This window comes from Glycine soja, chromosome 1, assembly GCF_004193775.1.
Source record: "Glycine soja cultivar W05 chromosome 1, ASM419377v2, whole genome shotgun sequence".
In the NCBI taxonomy this organism is placed as follows: domain Eukaryota; kingdom Viridiplantae; phylum Streptophyta; class Magnoliopsida; order Fabales; family Fabaceae; genus Glycine; species Glycine soja.
Genome location: NC_041002.1, coordinates 10197508 through 10216464, shown reverse-complemented (window position 1 = coordinate 10216464; position 18957 = coordinate 10197508). Strand labels below are relative to the sequence as shown.

The 18957-nt window shown below is 38.5% G+C and overlaps 1 long non-coding RNA gene and 1 pseudogene across 1 annotated transcript; both read right to left on the bottom strand.

Annotated features, from left to right (window-relative positions):
• Positions 1-2241, bottom strand: LOC114412443. The gene is made up of 3 exons (XR_003666747.1): positions 1842-2241; positions 379-1759; positions 1-282 (listed from the first exon to the last, which is right to left on the bottom strand). It is a non-coding gene; the product is annotated as an uncharacterized LOC114412443 (long non-coding RNA).
• Positions 2242-3914: 1673 nt separating this feature from the next.
• Positions 3915-18957, bottom strand: part of LOC114412434 — a 29127-nt pseudogene continuing 14084 nt past the window's right edge.

Here is an 18957-nt window from a genome sequence, read left to right as displayed (position 1 = left end):
CACCAAATTTATAAATTAATCAAATGTCAATGTCAATAAATAAATGTACCAAATAAAAAAATTATCCAAAAAATAAAAATTAACATATATAAGGCAAAAAAAACTCCAATGATCGTCTATACACCGCCTACGCCTTGATCTGTGACCTCTAGTTAGTTGACCAATGTAGCTTCTTATGATGCTTAGACATTCTTCAGCAACAGTATAGACTTTTGTTCCTTCGATCAGGATCCTCAGGTTCAGTAGTCTATCCAATTTATCAGCAATTGCTACATAACCATCCTACTAAGTGAAAGAAAACATAAAAATTGTTAGTAATAAAATAAAATAAAAAACAAAACAACAAACACAAAATATGAAAGAAAAAAAAAATATTACCACTAGATGTCCAGGAAGATGCACCTCAAAGTCTACTTCATCAGGTGTCACTACCGCCACCGATTGTTGAGACACATATGGTTCAACAAATGTGTCATATTGATAAACTGGCGGAACTCTAGGAGGATCCCCTGGTTGTGCCGGAGTCATAAACGGATGTGAAATCATGTAGAGCCACTCCATGTAATATGACGAACATTGGCCAAGCGCTACACAAATTTTCCCTACAGGTGCAATATAGTCACCGAACTGCATCCATCTAGCATCCATTTCTTCAATAGAAGCCGAAGGTGCAACAGGATGTGGCAGAATGGTCTAAATGTACCCAAACTGTCGTACAACCATCTCCGGTCGATGAATGACCTTTAAGGGACTCTATCTAAGATGACTGAAAAACAAGGAGATGACCTCAAATTTTCTAAATGAAAAATGGTCACCATATGGAATCCAGTACACAACATCAGGGGTCAATCTATCCAAACACCTACGATACGTCAACATGGGTCATGCCTTGCCAGAGGTCCATTGGCATGCACGTAGTCTCCGCTCGTCATATTCCCCGGTAGCTAGGGGGAACCAACAGACATGAAATGCTTGTAAATCCAACACTATAGATATTTTGCAATCATATTCATTAAAATAAGCAACAACATATAATAACCAACGCCAATGAAAAAATGTTTTATTAACATGTGAACTAACTTGTAACAAAGTGATATATCATGCAAGCTGCCTTGTCATGCTCTTTGATGCCTCATTTAAATTATCATACATATGCACAAGTGCAGCAGCGCCCCAAGCGTAAGTCCCACTCTGTGTCAAGTCACACAGTGCATCCAAGAATACCCTGTGCATCCAAGAATACCTCGTGCACGTGTGTGTCACTCTTGTTAGCAAAGCGTGTGCATCCAAGAAGATGCAACAAATACGCTCGTGCAGCTACGATCCAGTGACATACCTCGATTTTCATCTGATACACATCTTGCAGCCATGATAGTTGAACATACGAGCCATGACATTGAATCATCTCAGCTCTTGCCTCTGCAGCGCTAACCTTAAGTAATTCCACCAACATATTGATGGCATCGTCGACATGAAGTTGCTCGAAGCTATGGAATGCCCCTATGATAGGCACATGTAGCAACAACGCCATGTCATCCAAGGTGATAGCCATCTCTCCTATGGGAAAATGAAAACTACTAGTTTCCTTATGCCAGTGTTCCACAAAAGCAAACATTAGTCCTCAATCGCCCGTATCTAGGGAACATGCGATCAAAGGACTTAGTCCGTTGGCAGCCACAAGGCCTTCAATCTCTAGAGCAGGCCTACCGAACTTAGCCATCTGCCTTCCATGGGAAGATAGCTTCAGCTGAGGACGTTCCTACAAACAATAATATTGATCATGTAACAAAAAAAAAAAAAGTTCTAAGCTACATGCTTTATGTTTTTTAAGAATTACATACCTCTCCATTTCAGACTCTCAAAGCAATGTGATTTTCAAAATCTCTCAAAACTGATGTGTCATGGGGTCCGCATGAAAAACCCTCAACATTAGTAAAACCTTCTTCAACAGGTGGTTGTTGCTGCTCTTCGTTTAATTCCTCCGTGGCCATAAGAGGATCCTCAACAACACGCGTCTGTTGTCATTGCCTACGGACATATGCAATAGGCCTTTGGCGTTAGGGGGCATCATTATCATCATCACTAGCCTCTCTCCTCCCTAGGGCTCCTATTGCTCGGCCTAAAGCTCGTTCGAGACCTCTAGTTCTAACCATTATCTCCTCCCTAGGGTTTTTCCTATTACTCGACCTAAACTAACAATTTTAAAATATTTTAAATTTTGGTTTCAGTCACTTTTTAAAACTAACAATTTTAATATATTTCAAATTTTGGTTTTAATCATTTTTTAAATAACTAACAATTTTAATATATTTTTAATTTTGGTTTCAACAATTTTTTAAAACAAACTAACAATTTTAATATATTTTAAATTTTGGTTTCAACAATTTTTTAAAACTACCTAACAATTTTAATATTTTATATTTTGGTTTCAACAATTTTTTAAAACTAACTAACAATTTTAATATATTTTAAATTTTTGGTTTTAATCATTTTTTAAAAATAACTAACAATTTTAATATTTTAAATTTTAGTTTCAATCATTTTTTGAAACTAACTATCAATTTTAATATATTTTAAATTTTGGTTTCAACAATTTTTTAAAACTAACTAAGAATATTTAAATTATTTTAAATTTTGGTATCAATATTTTTTAAAACTAAAAAATTTAATATCTTTTTAATATTGGTTTGAATATTTTTTTTAAAGTAACAAATTTAAATTACTTTAAATTTTGGTTTCAATATTTTTATACCTAAAAAATTTAATATCTTTTAAATATTGATTTCAATATTTTTTAAAAGTTAAAAAAATTCGTTTATATTTATTATAATTTTTTTTAACCAATCTAATTACTTAACTAATTTTTTTTTTGTTTTATACCACTATAAAATAATATCACCAATCAATACTTATAAAACTACTGCTAATATAAAAAATACTAAAGCATAGCAAATAAAAAATAAATCAGAAAATAAATTTAGAATAAAAAAAAATCATACGGATTGCCAATCCGTATGACTTTTTGTTCATAAAAAAATGTCATTTTGACGCTACATCGTCAACAATCAACAATCATTCAAACAAAACAATGTCATCATTTAAACAAAACAATGCACAAACAATAAAAAAAATAACTTACCTCAAAGGAGAACGCAAATGCGTCAATGAACGGAGTGCAAATAGAAGCAATGAAGAACACGAACAAAGAAGAAGCAAGGAAGAAGAAGCAGGAACGAAGGAAGAAGAAGAACCACAAAGAAGAAGCAACAAGGAATGCGCACGAACTAAGGAAGAAGAATAACGAGGAAGAAGAAGCACCAAGGGCGGCAAAGAAATGACTTGTACGGACGAGTCACTTTTTTATTTTATAAAGAAAAGGTGAAGGGCATTTTAGCCCTTTCACCTTGGTCGCTGAGTGTCCCAGCAAAAAAATGCTGGGTGTCCAAAGCAACTCTCATTGACTGGACGATTCCATACTAATTCAATCTAATTTGATTTATGATCGATTTGATAATGTCAACATCAAATCATATACATATCGAATCTATAAAGTGGCTCAAACCAATAAGGAATCTGATTTCCTGTCCGATCGGACAGTCCACACATATCTTATATAATTTTAATTTACAAAATATATATAAAGTTCATAAATAAAAGTAATAAGCTCCTTTACATGGCACATCTATTCTTTTAAAAACTTATTCATAAAAAAAAAAATCAACAATGTGGTATCAAGTGCTATTTTCCAATACATGTGAAGATGAAAGCCGAAATAAGCATTTTACAAGTTTTTTCTTCCATCTTTGATGGATAGAGCTATGATCTTTGGACCTTGAGAATAAAGTCATACCTGGAGATTTTAGATCAATAGGAAGCCATGGAAGAGGATTTCAATGTTTCTTTGCTGCTAAATAATCCCATCATGACACAAATAAAAATCCACAAAGTGAAAAAATCAAGACAAAGGAAAAGCCATGCCTATTTACTATTATTTCTCAAATCATCTTCATGAAAGTCATCACTCTCAAAATAGAAAGAACAAGATTGCCTAAAAGAATACACGAGATGAAAGGATCTAAAGCATACAGGTCATAAATATATTGAAGGAATTTATAAAGAATGAGTTTGAGACAATCAAAGAATACTTGAATAAATATTTTAACATTTTTAGACCTTTCTTTTAAGTAATAGGTTATTGCATCTTGCACATTCATTATTGCATTTTGGAAAGTCCATTCTAGAATACACAATTTGTATTTTAGAATGAACTTTTCGGAATGCAATTAGAGGTACAAGATGCAATAGTGAGAGTGCAAGAAATAATTGTTTAAGTAATATTGTATCATTAGTCCCGATTGAAAAGGCAACATAAGCCATGATTAGACAAGCCAACCACATACACTAACAGATATTATGATAGACTGCCATGAAACCAGAGGGACACATAATCATCGCTTGCAAAATGCTAATTCCCCCCCCCCCCCCCCCAAAAAAATAAAACCCAAAAATCTTTCATGTGCTTCATCGTTACCAAACTCATGTTCATGAAACTCTAGTATTAACAACGAAACTTTTAAACCAAAAGGACTAAAAAATTAACTCCTCCATAGTATATAAGATGTCATTTCACTTGTGACACCAGAAGCCGGGTTTCTGTACCATGAGTCCATGACCTCAAGTGCTCAGAGCTAATTACTGGGTAACTCTTGCAGGCAGTACTTTCACTTTCAGACTTCACTCGAGAGCTTCAATTTCTGGCATCAAAATGAACCAGCTTCCATACAGAATTAGTGAACTACAAAGAAGATTCTGCAGAATGCATAATAAATAGGAAGCTTCTGCAGAACAGATTTCAAATCATATTTTAATTTCCCAGTTGTTAAATTTCCTAATTCGACAGAGGTTTCCAACTTGGCACACATTGAATTTCCTTTCTTCGGTATATTGTGCAGCAAATCCAACTATATATCAAGGAGAAGCCATGGGAAATATAACAAGAATCAATAAACAAGGATACTGGAGTGGACACTGGAGACTAGAGAGCTCAGTGATATTCCTACATAGATAATAGATGCTCAAACTTTTCTGTGTCTCTGGGGCCTAGGTATTGACAGTGCACTAAGAGGACAAAATTTTTTCCTTGACCCAAATGAAAGTCTTCCACTGATATAAAATAACCTTCCAACTGCTGACTTAATATATTTACTTATTCATTTAAAATTCCAAAAGCTTTCATGAGGAAAGCATACTCATAAGCTGCTTCGTCACATTGAGCATAGCGTCCACCTTCGCCAAAATGCCCTCCTATCATACTTGTTTTAATGATGACATTCTGAGAACAATTAGGCCAGGTACTATCTCGTACTTTAGCAACCCATTTAGCACCTTCCCAAACTCCAACCCTGAGAATGAATGTCAAATGCTACATCAACATTATTTAAGTGATTAGAAGTAGCACCTTCCTAAACTGACATTCACCTAGAGAGAGAATGAGAGAGAAACACCTTAGAGAGAGAGTACCTGTGAGAGGAAGACCTTACGAGAGAGAGAGGCGGAGAGATAGTCCGAGAGTTAGAGGGCGAGGTACAGAGCTTTCCAATGACTATGGAAGAGTCTGTAGTCATGGAAGGGAGGGGGGAGGAACAGCGATGCACATTCCTCATGTCGTGGGTGCAAAGTCAGTCACAGGAGCTATGGAGGTTTGCACAGCACGAGTCGCAGTGAATCTCTAAATAGAAGTTTAATATGCAGACGAAAGGAACATCAACGAAACGAAAAGATATGCCTCCACAACGAAGTGAAAACTGAAGAGTGGACAAAGGTGATCAGCAGAAGGGAAGCAAGGAAAAGGAAGAAGACGTCTTCAGAGAGTAGTGAACTTCACAAGAAGGACACGAGAGATAACCTGTCATCCAATCACCTCAACTGGAGACATAAGGAGGATATTACGTCCTATTATTTCTCTAACTTCACAGATGGGGTAAACGAAGTGAGGCTCTGGGAGAAGTTCAAGGCTTGGGGTGACGTGCGTGAGATATTTATCGCAAAACGTCTGAACAAGGTAGGCAGAAGGTTTGGGTTCGTGAGGTTCAAAGGTGTTTCGGATGCAAAGTTCCTGGAGACGCAGCTGGACAACATCTTCATAGACGATCTCAAGTTGTTCGTCAATCTTCCAAGGTTTGCTAGGTCAGCTACGAACCTTGAGAATAATACAAACACATAAAATGGAGGGAAGCATAGAGAAGCAACCACTAATGGTCCAGAACCCACTAGAGCTGCTCGGGTGAGATCATATGCAGAGGTGGTGACAAAGAGAGGAGGTTCGGGAGGAACCATGAGTGGTGTAGGAGACATTCCCCGTATTACCATCACACCCCACGAAGGTCACGACTTCTGGTGCAACGGGGCATGGGCTGGCAGACTGAAGAAGCATATGACTTTGGAGATGACGGAGAAGTGCGTATCGTGGGAGTTAGGGTACAACATATGTACCAGACTCCTTGGTGATGACATGGTTCTTCTCATTGGCCTCACAGAGGACAAAGCTAATCAGCTTATCAAATCGGAGACTGAAGGTGGTAGCTCCCTCTTCTACTCCCTCGAAAAATGGAGACCGGGCTGTAGACCTATTAATCGGGCTGTGTGGATTCAATTATGGGGGTTTCCGATCGAAGCTTGGGACGTTCAAAATATGAAACAAGCTATCTCCTTCATCGGAGACGTCATTGAAGCAGACGAAGACACGGAGGACCGGCGCCGGTTGGACCGCGCGCGACTGCTGGTTCGAACACCATTGCCGCCGGCGATTATGAAGGAGGTCATGGTCTGTTGTGGGGATGAGGAATACAGGGTGTGCCTAATAGAGGAGATCAGTGACGGTGGAGACGCCAGGAGAACCAGAAACCCTCTGGCCGGAGAATGGACGGACGAGATCACGTCGGAGGAGGACGGCGACGCCGGAGAAGACGAAGATGATGACACTTCCTTTTCCTACTCACCAGAACTGTCATCTGCCAAGAACCGGCTAACTCCCGACCATCAGGTCCATGTCTTACCCAATGGATCCTTCGACCAAGTTCCTAACCACCCACATCTGCTGGGTAATAACCCACAGGTCCAAAACTACACCGAGAAGTCAGCAGAGGCAGGGAACGCCAGTCAGGGGTTTTTTCGGCAAAGGTTGACCCTGGGTATCGGTGTGAAGAGAAGGCTCAGGGTATTGCTTCCTTAGAGGTGATAACCTCGGACTCTGATAGGCCTGCGCCTCGACAGTCTGACGCAGACCAAATTGGTAATTTTTTGAATCCTGTTCAGGATCCAGAAAAGGCAGATAACACTGTTGGGGTATTCTCGGCTTGTGCAATGGCTAAAGGTCTTCAAGAAGCAAATCCTTCGTTGCAGACTAAAAAACTTATCGGGCCAAGCCCCATTCCGGGCCCAATAAAAAATACAGAGGGGTGTAAAAATGAATTTCAACCAATCTTGGCCCAGTCAACAAATAGGGACTCTGGACTATTCCCTAAAGTGTATGTGAGGCAGAGACACGGCCTAGCTAAAGCTTGTCGCCTTGAGCTGGAACCTGAACAAGCTAATAGCTCCAAGGAGGATAAGATTATGGGTGGTTTATATGATGCTTCTTCTGAAGGCCCAAATACTACTAAGTTACAGGTTGTTGAGGGGACTATTAACAAAGAAGGAAATCAGTTTGAAGACTGCGAAGAGGCCAACCAGCAATGGGTTCTTGCGCAGTCCATGGGCCTGAACCATGTATCAGATTCTGAAGGTATACACTCTTTCTCAGCTATGGAGTCTCGGGACAGGAAAGAAGCTTTAAAGATGGGAAACAGATATATTCAGAGATGAATATCTTGTCCTATAACATTAGGGGGCTGGGTAGAGGCCTTAAATGGGCTTCTATCAGGAATTTGGTGGGTAAATATAACATAGATCTTCTGTGTCTGCAAGAAACTAAAAAGGATGTGTTAGACAAAGCTTCGTGTCATTTCTTATGGGGGCAATCTGATTTAGACTGGGAATGGCACCCTGCCCTAAATGTTGCAGGGGGTTTGCTATGTATTTGGGACAACAACAAATTCCAGGTTGATTTAAGGATTTCAGACAAAGATTTCATTATGTTGTGTGGAATATGGTTACCTCAAATGCAAAGAGTTGCAGTCATTAATATCTATGCCCCTTGTGATCATGCTGAGAAGAGACAGCTTTGGCAGAATCTTAGCTCTAGAAAATTACAATTCCAAGACTCCTGTTGGTGTTTGGTTGGGGACTTTAATTGTATTAGGCATCCTCTAGAAAGACAGGGATCTAACAACACTACTTCAGATTCTCAAATCATTCAAGACTTTAATGAATGGCTTGTTGATATGGAGGTGGAGGAAGTTCCTTGCCTGGGTAAGCCTTTTACTTGGGTGAGGCCTAATGGAACTTGTAAAAGCAAGCTTGATAGAGTGTTGATTTCAGATGGGTGGCTTGAATTATGGTCTGATAGCTCTCAACATAACCTTGAGAGGAACTATTCGGATCATTGCCCTATTATCCTCAAATCGAAGATCTCTAACTGGGGTCCAAAGCCTTTCAAGGTTTTTGATGGCTGGTTGCAGATAAAGGAGTACAATCAAGTAGTCAAAGAATGTTGGTCTACTTATCGACCCATGGGATGGGGGGGTCTCATTTTAAAAAACAAGCTTAAGAACCTTAAACAAAGGCTGAAATTGTGGAGTAAGGAGAACTCAGCAGACATATGCACTCAAATAAAGCAGCTCCAGCAACATATGAATGAGTTGGAAAACTCTATGCCACCTCAACCTTCGGAGCAACAAATCAAACAGTTGAGGGAAGTTCAATCTAAGCTTTGGGAGAAGGCTAATCTCCATGAGTCCATCTTGAGACAGAAAGCTAGAAGTAGATGGGTTAAAGAAGGGGACAGCAACAGCTCATTTTTCCACAAGTTAATCAATTACAACAGGAGGAGAAATGCAATTAGGGGTTTGATGATTGATTGTTCTTGGGTTGAAGACCCTCTCTTGGTCAAGGCTGAGATCTTACAGCACTTTCAAAACAGATTCCAGGAACCCCAACTACAAAGACCTAACTTAGATGGAGTTCAATTCAGTGTTTTGAATGCTTATCAAAGGGACAGAATGGTAGAGCCTTTTTCTGAAGAGGAGATTACGCGAGCTGTGTGGAGCTGTGGCAATGATAAAAGCCCTGGGCCTGATGGGTTTAATTTCACTTTTATCAAGCAGTTTTGGCAACAGCTCAAACCTGACTTTCTTAGGTTTCTTGATGAGTTCTTTGTTAATGCCTCCTTCCCCAAAGGCAGCAATTCCTCCTTTATCGCTCTCATTCCTAAACTGAAAGATCCCCAAGCTATCAATGATTTCAGACCTATATCTCTCATAGGCTGCATCTATAAAATTCTAGCTAAAGTGTTGGCTAATCGGCTGAGAAAGGTCATGCCTTGTCTTGTAGATGAAAGGCAGACAACATTTATAAAAGGCAGACATTTGCTTCATGGAGTATTGGTGGCTAATGAGGTGATTGAGGAGGCTCGAAGATCCAAGAAGTCTTGTATGGTTTTTAAGGGTCCCCTCAGCTGTTATTAATAGGATCTCTGCCATTCAAAGGCAATTCCTTTGGGGAGGTAATCCAGAAGGGAGGATGATTGCTTGGATTTCTTGGAGTCTTTGCTGCACTCCTAAAGATAAGGGAGGTCTGGGGATTAAAGATATTAAAACCCTCAATAAAGCTCTTCTTTTCAAATGGAAATGGTTGTTGTTCCACCAAGCTGATCAACTCTGGAACAGTATTCTGGTATCTAAATACAATGGCTGGAGGGGATTGGGCCGGGGACCTCCAAAGCATTCCTTTTCTACTTGGTGGGCTGACTTAAGGGCCATTACTCAACACCAGAGTATGTCTGTTGCTGCTAATCAAATCTGTTGGAAGTTGGGTAGAGGTGATCAATTTCTCTTTTGGGAAGATCCTTGGGGTGACGAGGGAATCCCTCTCAAAGATCAATTTCCTGAGTTATTTAGAGTTTCTTCCCAAAGTAATTTCAGGGTGGCTGAGATGGGATCTTGGACTGAGAATGGTTGGGTCTGGAACATGTCTTGGAGAAGAAATCTCTTTGATAATGAGCTGCAGTTAGCATCTAAATTCATTGATCAAATCCATGCTTGTAGTCTAAATATCAACCTGAAGGACACATGGATTTGGAGAGCTTAAGCTAATGGAGAGTTCACAACTAAATCTACTTACCAACTTCTTCAATCTCAGCTGGATGATCAAGGTCAGTTCGAGGAGTTCCAGCAACTCTGGAAGCTAAAAACTCCTCCTAGGGCCCTTTCTTTCGCCTGGAGGTTGCTTTGGGATAGACTTCCTACCAAGGATAACCTGGTCAAGAGACAAATTTAGGTTGAAAATGACCTTTGCCCTTTCTGCCACAGTCAACCAGAAACTGCACCTCACCTTTTTTTCAAATGTGATAAGATTATGCCTATATGGTGGGAATTCTTCTCTTGGGTCAAGGAAGACAAGGTTATCCACTGCAGGCCATTGGACAATTTCCTCCAACACTATTCTGCAGCAGCTTCAAAGGCCTCTAACAAAAGATGGAAAATGTGGTGGGTAGCAGCTACAAACTCAATTTGGAGACTCAGGAACGACATGATATTTCATAACCTATCCTTTGACATCTCTAAGTTGACAGATAGCATCTTATTCCTTTTATGGACTTGGCTGAGGGGTTTGGAAAAAGATTTCAAGACTCCTTTCCATTGCTGGTCTTCAGAAATGTCTATAGCTTTTAGCTAGTGTGACACCTAGTAGGGTGCTGTTTTTGTAGGGTGGTTTTTATTTCCTGTTTTACAGGTCTATTATGTATCTTGTAGTACCTCTGGTACTTTTTTAATCAATATATATATATATATATATATATATATATATATATATATATATATTTGCTTTCCAAAAAAAAAAAAAAAAGAAGTAGCTAAATTCATAATTAGGATGTAAAGAATGCATGTGTGTATATATATATATATATATAGATGATAAGCAAGAGTAAGATTGCCTTGAATCATTAACTGCTGCCGTAACCAAAACTGAAGGAAAACAACTGCCTTGAGGAATGTTGTCGTACGGAGAATAACTAAAAATAGAATCAAAATTTGACAGTATTTGAGGATTTCCAAATTCTTCATAATCCAAAATTGTGAGGGGCAGACTGGGATCCAGCAATGTGTTGCATACATCAAGAAATGGTACCTTCAGATGGGGCAAATTTTTTAAAAAAAAATTAAGAAAATGTGAAAGATTCATAAAACCCACTCTCAGTCTCAACTAAAAATCAAAATGAGTGAAATTATTTAATTAACTAAATATCCCACTTTTTCCTTTTAAATTGATGTAAGAAAAGCAAAGCAAAGATCATTAGCACAAATATACATGATAGATGAGCATGACAGCAAATGGCAAAGAAATTGTACTTTATGGACATCTAAATACAAGTTCACACGAGAGAGAGAGTGTTAGGAAAGAAGGTCAGGGTCAGTTTCAAGCTGAACCTAGACCTTTGTTAGTGTATAAAAGGAGGAATAAAGCTCAGTAAGGATCTAACAGTATTCTGTTAGATCAGTTAGAAGCAGTTAGTCGGTTAAGAAAGTTAGTTAGAGGAAGGATATATACATATATATCCTTCAGAAGGTAGTGGGGGCAGTTTTTTGGAGTTTTGTTTGTTAAACAAGGAAGTGTCCTTGTGTGAGAGTAGAGGGCTTCTCTGTATTCCATTGTAATTCTGCAAATCAATAAACAACTCTTTCTGGTCTTCTTCCCAAAACCTTTCTGTCAAATCTCTTTCTCTCTTCTTAGCTAAGATTCTAATTTGGCAGAGGGTTCCTAACAGAGAGAGAAAGAAAAGGTAAACAGATTCAAACAGCTATATAATATATATCCAGGCTCACTCGGGAAATATGTTTTCAGGGTATCAAAAGCTAATTTTGTCCCTCCAAAGGTCATTTTACAGAGTAGGTTATTCATTAAAGAAGCATTTGAAAGTAATTCTCCAGACCCCAAAGTTCGGCCTTTCCAGTTTCAACTAACAATGTACAGTATAAGAATCTAATGTACTACATCTTTCATTAAAGGTTTAAAAGAGAATAGTTTAGTCTTCAAAATTCTGACAAAAACATTGCAATACACGAATTTCAGCCAAACAGTAGAGACATGGTGCTAATAAAGAGCTTAAATTTTAAATATCCAAAATCTTTTCATGCTCATCATCTCGGAAAAGATCAAAAGCTATCATTGACATTAATGTAACAATCACAACTATATAATACTTACTTTTAATATGGCAGCACGAAAGAGCTGCGGATGCATATTCACAGCTGCACCAACAAGAAGGCAGCCTGCGCTCCATCCAATAGCACTAAGCAGATCACTCTGAACATAACCCTCATTAACCAGGTAGTTGCCACAGGATACAAAATCAAATATTGAATTGAGTTTGTTTAATCCACTCCCAGATTTATGCCATGAAGGACCTCCACCACCTCTGGTGCAATACAGGTTGCCACATAAAATTTAAAAACATTCACAGAAATTTGAAAAATCATAATAAAATCATATCCCATTTGTCATGCTCAACAGGGCAATAACGTGTAAAACATTGAATTTAATTAATCAAATTGCACGCATATATAAGAAACAAACCAGTGTCATATATGAAAGAACAAAAAGCAAACTAACAGAACTATGGAGGTAAATGTCAGGCAACCAACCTTACATCAGCGAATGCCACTACCCAACCACGGTCCAGTAAACTCAGGCGATCTGAACACCAGCTCTTATCCAGATCTTCTCCATATGCTCCATAGCCTACCAAGAGTCCTGGGGATTGACCCTTCTTCCAGGATTCTCTAGAGTACGCAATGGTTAGTGGAACCCTTTCACCATCATGGGAAATAACTTCCGCCCTCTGACAACAGTATACATGAGAAAAGTCCTTCCACCTCTGTGAATTAAAGTTAGTGGCACACTCCTTGTTATCACTGTGTGCCTCTTGAATTTTACTCTTGTTCTTATTTAGCACAAAAGTTGGGATGCATGACTGACCAACAGAATGACAGTTCACTTCCTCTTGATGCACAATTGAACATGTATGTCTTGACATGTCATAGTCAACAATTAAATCCGGCATCTGTGTGCAGTCACCCAAACCCGACAAAAGTAAAGAAGTTTAATATATAAGTTTCAAAGTTAAAGCAGCAAGATATAATACTTCAACGATCATAAACATTAAATGATAACATTCAAGGTAGCAATACACATTTAATGAATTTAAAGTACTATTAGTAATTATGTATGCTCACTGAGTAGATTTGAGATGTGCCTATATGCAACAATTGATTCAATAACTGATGCCTTAAAATTACAAAATCTGAAGCTAAACTATCATCACAAGTCACAGTACTATGAACTATCGAATACATCAAAGGCTCATCTCCCACAATTATAAATGAATAGCATTTATAGTGTCTCCAAAATATAGATTATAAAGGGTAACGGCAAAACAGGATGTATAGATTGGAGTTGACCAGTGAAAATTACAACCAAATTTTTCTTTTCAAATCTTCTAGTTTTGTACATAATTTAATGAAGCAACATAGGACAAACTCTTGAAATTATTATACAGATTACAATGTCAAAAGATCTGGAAGGGCAGGTACGCAACAATGCAATTGCAATAAATTCCTCCGTTGTGCGGCTGTTCTTGCAAATAAGTTGTAGCATACCAGGAAAGTCTTATTTTTTAGTATATTAACATATAGCTAAAGAAGAAACTAATCATCACATAGAGTACTGCATGGAAACTTAAGTCATATAATGTGCTTTTTTATGTCTAAATTTCATTTTTCAAAATCACTTGACAGCAACAGAACCATGTTACCACATACCATACTACAATTATTGTGCGTGTTTTATTAGGCAAGACCAAGGCTAAGGAAAAATAAAAAACTATAACATCAACAGGAAATATATATCATAAATTGTTCACTAAAACAAAAAATTATAAAGTAAAAAAAAAAAACTCTTTCTGCAAACATTGGGGGACGACAATTTTAAAAGCAGTTTGACTTAATATTAGCAATTGGAAGAATAGTCACTATATATTTACACATTACAAAGCAGGCTAAACTAAGTATTACATTGAAAAAGGAACTTTGTATATAAATCAAAATTAAATTTCAAATCATACTACTAAATGGGGCATAGTGAATTATGCAAAGCAAAGTAATAAACAGACATTCAAATATGTTGAGATCGTGCCTTTGAGATGCTGCCAAAGTAGTTTTAGTTTGAATAAGTCAAATTTGTTATTTTGCTGTTATGGATAAGTTAGTTTCTGATTTTGTTTCACCCATTATCAGTAGCAGGCTCCTAAAATCATGGAACCTGATTACTCTATGCTTGGATGGGGTATTTAAATAAGGAAATTTATTTTTTTAGTGAATTTGAAATATCCTTATCATAATTTAGTTGTTTGGACACAGGATTTCAAGAATTTAAATTTATGCTCAAATTTTAAAAGAATTTTAACAATCTAAAATTGTAGGAATTGAAATTTCACCTAATTGGTAAGAATTTCAAATTCTCTCCTCTCACACAACAGGCCCTTTGTTCTCTCACACCCCATCTTTGATTACGAAAGCCACAAGAGTGAGGCTCAGCAGTGTCATCAAATACACCTCCACGCTAGAGGTAATTGCATGAACGAGGATACGAATCCACGACGGTGAAGTGCACGTTGTGGCGGCGAGGACCCGTGGCATGGGGGCGAAGGCCATGAGGATGACGTAGACGAAGACCACGGTGACGGCGGGGCGCTTCCAATTGCTATCGCAGCGGAGGGTGACGGAATTTCCCTGGACGATAGAGGTGGTGTGTAACAATGAAAGGAAGGGCAGAAAGGACATTGGACAAGGAAGAGGGTGAAGAGCACATGATGGAAGAAGCAAGGAAATTAAGGAAAAGGGCCCGGCCCAAAATACCAAATTCCAAACAGAAGGATTTCTATTGGCATAAGGAGTAGTATTTATATTAGGCAGTTATAGCAGAGTGGGGGGGGGGGGGAGAATTATCGTATGATCCCATTCTCTCTCTGGATCTTCCTTCTTTTTAGCATTTTGTTCCCTTTTGGTGCGGTTACTGTTTTTTTCTTTTGGTGGCTGTAAACCGTGGTTTCTTATTTTAATGGAGGATAATTCCTAATTATCTCTTGCATTTGTTTTCCACTGCTACTAAATTCCTTCCATTCTTGCCTTCATTAATTTCCTCCAATGTGCTTTCATTGCTTCATGGCGGACAACACACGCATGAAGGAGCTTACAGGGGATGTCAAAAGGATCCTGGAAATGATGGAAAACCGCAATAAAGAATATGCTGCTCGGTTTGAGACCTTAGAAACAACACTGGAGATGACACTCAAGGATAAAACTGGAGATCCTGGGAGTACATCACTGGCTATGAACAATCACCCTTTTCAGGTTAGGAATGTTAAGATTGATTTTTCCAAATTTGATGGATCAGATGTTTTACAATGGATATTCAAGGCTGAACAGTTTTTTAACTATTATAAAACACCGGATGAACAACAATTGATTATTGCTTCAATTCACTTGGATAAAGAGGTTGTGCCTTGGTACCAAATGATGACTCATGAAAATTCATTGAAAACATGGATTGCTTTTACGCGAGCCTTAGAGACAGAATTTGGCCCCTCACCGTATGAATGTCCAAGATCTCAGTTGTTTAAACTCACTCAAATTGGTTCAGTTCAGTCATATTACGTGCAGTTCACAGCTTTAGCTAATCGAGTATAAGGAATTACACAAGAAGCTCTATTGGATTGCTTTGTGGGAGGATTAAAACCTGATATCAGAAGGGATGTCATTGCGCAATCACCTACATCACTCCTCAGAACAGTTTCGTTGGCCAAACTCTATGAAGAGAAATATACACCTAAACCCAAACCAAAACAGCCCTTAATCCCTAAAATCCACAAGCTTACCCTCACTATTACCCACACCACCCACCAAACCTATCAATGTTAAGAAAATGACATCGGCAGAAATGCAGTTGAGAAGAGAAAGAGGCCTATGCTTTACTTGTGATGACAAGTTTTCCCCTAGCCATCATTGTCCTAATAAGCAATATTTTGTTCTACAGTGGGAAGAAGAGGATGAACCTACATTACAACCAGATCCACCAGACAAGGTTGAGACAGCTGGTGACCCCAATTTGCAAGATCATCATTTGTCTTATAATGCTTTAAAAGGCTCAATAAATGGAGTGGGAGTGCAGATTCTACTAGATAGTGGGAGTTCAGATAACTTCCTCCAGCCTAGACTAGCTCAATGCCTGAAGTTACCTGTAGAACCAATTCCTAATTTGCTGGTTTTGGTTGGAAATGGAAATGCCTTGACTGCTGAAGGATTAATTCAAGACTTGGAGGTGAAAATCCAAGGTCATACACTGAAGCTACCAGTGTACCTACTTCCAGTTTCTAGTGCTGATCTAGTGCTTGGGGCTACATGGTTGGCAACAATTGGGCCTCATCTTTCTAATTATAGTACTCTGACATTGAAGTTTTACTTGGGTAATCAATTTATCACCTTACATGGCGAGAGACCCTCCCTACCACAACAGGCTCAATTTAATCACATGAGAAGAATGCAGCATACGCATGCCATTGCAGAACTGTTTACTTTACAATACTCAAGGTTGGATGGTCCACAGGATCAGTTATTAGATATACTGGTTGATATGGAACCAGAACTGGTCATGATACTTTACACTTATAGAACAGTCTTTGATGTGCCATCAGGATTACCCCCTAGCAGAACTCACAATCATTCAATCCCATTGGTTGAAGGTGCTGGACCAATAAAAGTCAAGCCATATAGGTATCCTCACAGCTGGAAGGATCAGATTGAAGTAATGATAGCTGACATGCTCAAGGAAGGGATTATTGCCCCTAGCACAAGCCCTTTTTCATCTCCAATCATTCTTGTCAAGAAGAAGGATGGCACTTGGAGATTTTGCACAGATTACAGGGCCTTGAATGCCATCACAATCAAAGATAGCTTTCTTATTCCCACTGTTGATGAACTAATTGATGAACTACATGGGGCAGTATATTTCTCAAAGCTTGATTTGAGATCTGGTTATCACCAAATACTAGTAAATGAGGACAGGCATAAAACAGCTTTCAGGACACATCAAGGGCATTATGAATGGCTTGTCATGCCATTTGGGCTCACTAATGCCCCTGCTACATTTCAGTCTCTCATGAATGAGGTATTTCAGTGCTATTTAAGGAAATTAGTACTAGTTTTTTTTTATGACATACTTATATACAGTCCAAACTCGTCAGCTCATTTACAACATTTGGAAACAGTGCTGAAAGTGTTACAACAACATAAGTTGTATGCCAAATTATCCAAATGTTCATTTGGGTTACAAGAGGTGGATTACTTGGGCCACACAGTATCAGGCAAGGGAGTAACAATGGATCAAGAAAAGGTTCAAGCAGTCCTGAATTGGCCATATCCTACAAATCTGAAGCAATTGAGAGGCTTCCTCGGTCTGACTGGATACTACAGGAAATTTATCAAAGGTTATGCGTCAATCGCAGCTCCTTTATCCAATCTGTTGAAGAAGGAAAACTTCCATTGGAATGACCACACTTCCATGGCTTTTGACATTTTGAAAGCCGCAATTACCAAGGCACCAGTACTGGCATTGCCTGATTTTTCCAAAGCCTTTACATTGGAAATTGATGCCTTTGGTATAGGCATTGGGGCTGTATTGAGTCAGGAACAACACCCAATAGCTTTTTTCTCTAAGAAGCTCACACCTAGGATGCAAAGACAGTCAGCTTATATAAGGGAGTTCTATGCCATCAGAGAAGCAGTTGCAAAATTCAGACATTATTTACTTGGGCACCGATTTGTGATCAAAACTGACCAAAGAAGCCTCAAGTCACTCACTGAGCAAGCAATCCAAACACCAGAACAACAGAAATGGCTACATAAATTGCTAGGATATGACTTCTCTATTGAATACAAACCGGACAAAGAGAATTTAGCTGCAGATTCCTTGTCTAGATCATTTTTCATGGCATGGTCTAAACCAAAACTCAAGTTAATTCAGTTGTTGAAAGAGGCAATACAAGTTGATTCTCAGTTGCAGGCCTTAAGGGAGCTATGCTTATAGAACAAAGCATCTGATCCTCACTATTCAGTTTAGGATCAACTACTGTATTGGAAGGGCAGGTTGGTGATTCCTAGTAATCATGAGTTGGTGAAGCGAATTTTGCATGAATTTAACACTTCTTTGATTGGTGGACATGCTGGAGTGGCCAGGACCTTGTCTAGAATAGCCTTGCAATTCTATTGGAAAGGTATGCATAAAGATGTAAAGGAATTTGTGCAACAATGTTTAACTTGTCAACAAGCTAAAAGTGACACTATGCTGCCATTGGGGTTATTACAACCTCTCCCTATTCCTATGCAAATTTGGGAAGACCTAGCAATGGATTTCATCACCGGACTTCCTCCTTCCAATGGCTTCACAGTGATATTAGTGGTGATAGATAGACTATCTAAGTATGCCCATTTTTTCACTCTTAAGTTTGATTATAATAGTAAACAAGTTGCTGAAGTGTTTGTCAAAAACATAGTCAAATTGCATGATTTTCCCAAGTCAATTGTATCAGACAGAGACAAGGCTTTCACTAGTCAGTTTTGGCAGCAAATGTTCAAACTCAATGGCACTACAATCAACTTAACAACTACTTACCACCCCCAGTTGGATGGTCAATCTGAAGCCTTAAACAAATGCCTTGAAATGTACCTGAGATGCTTTACCCACGAC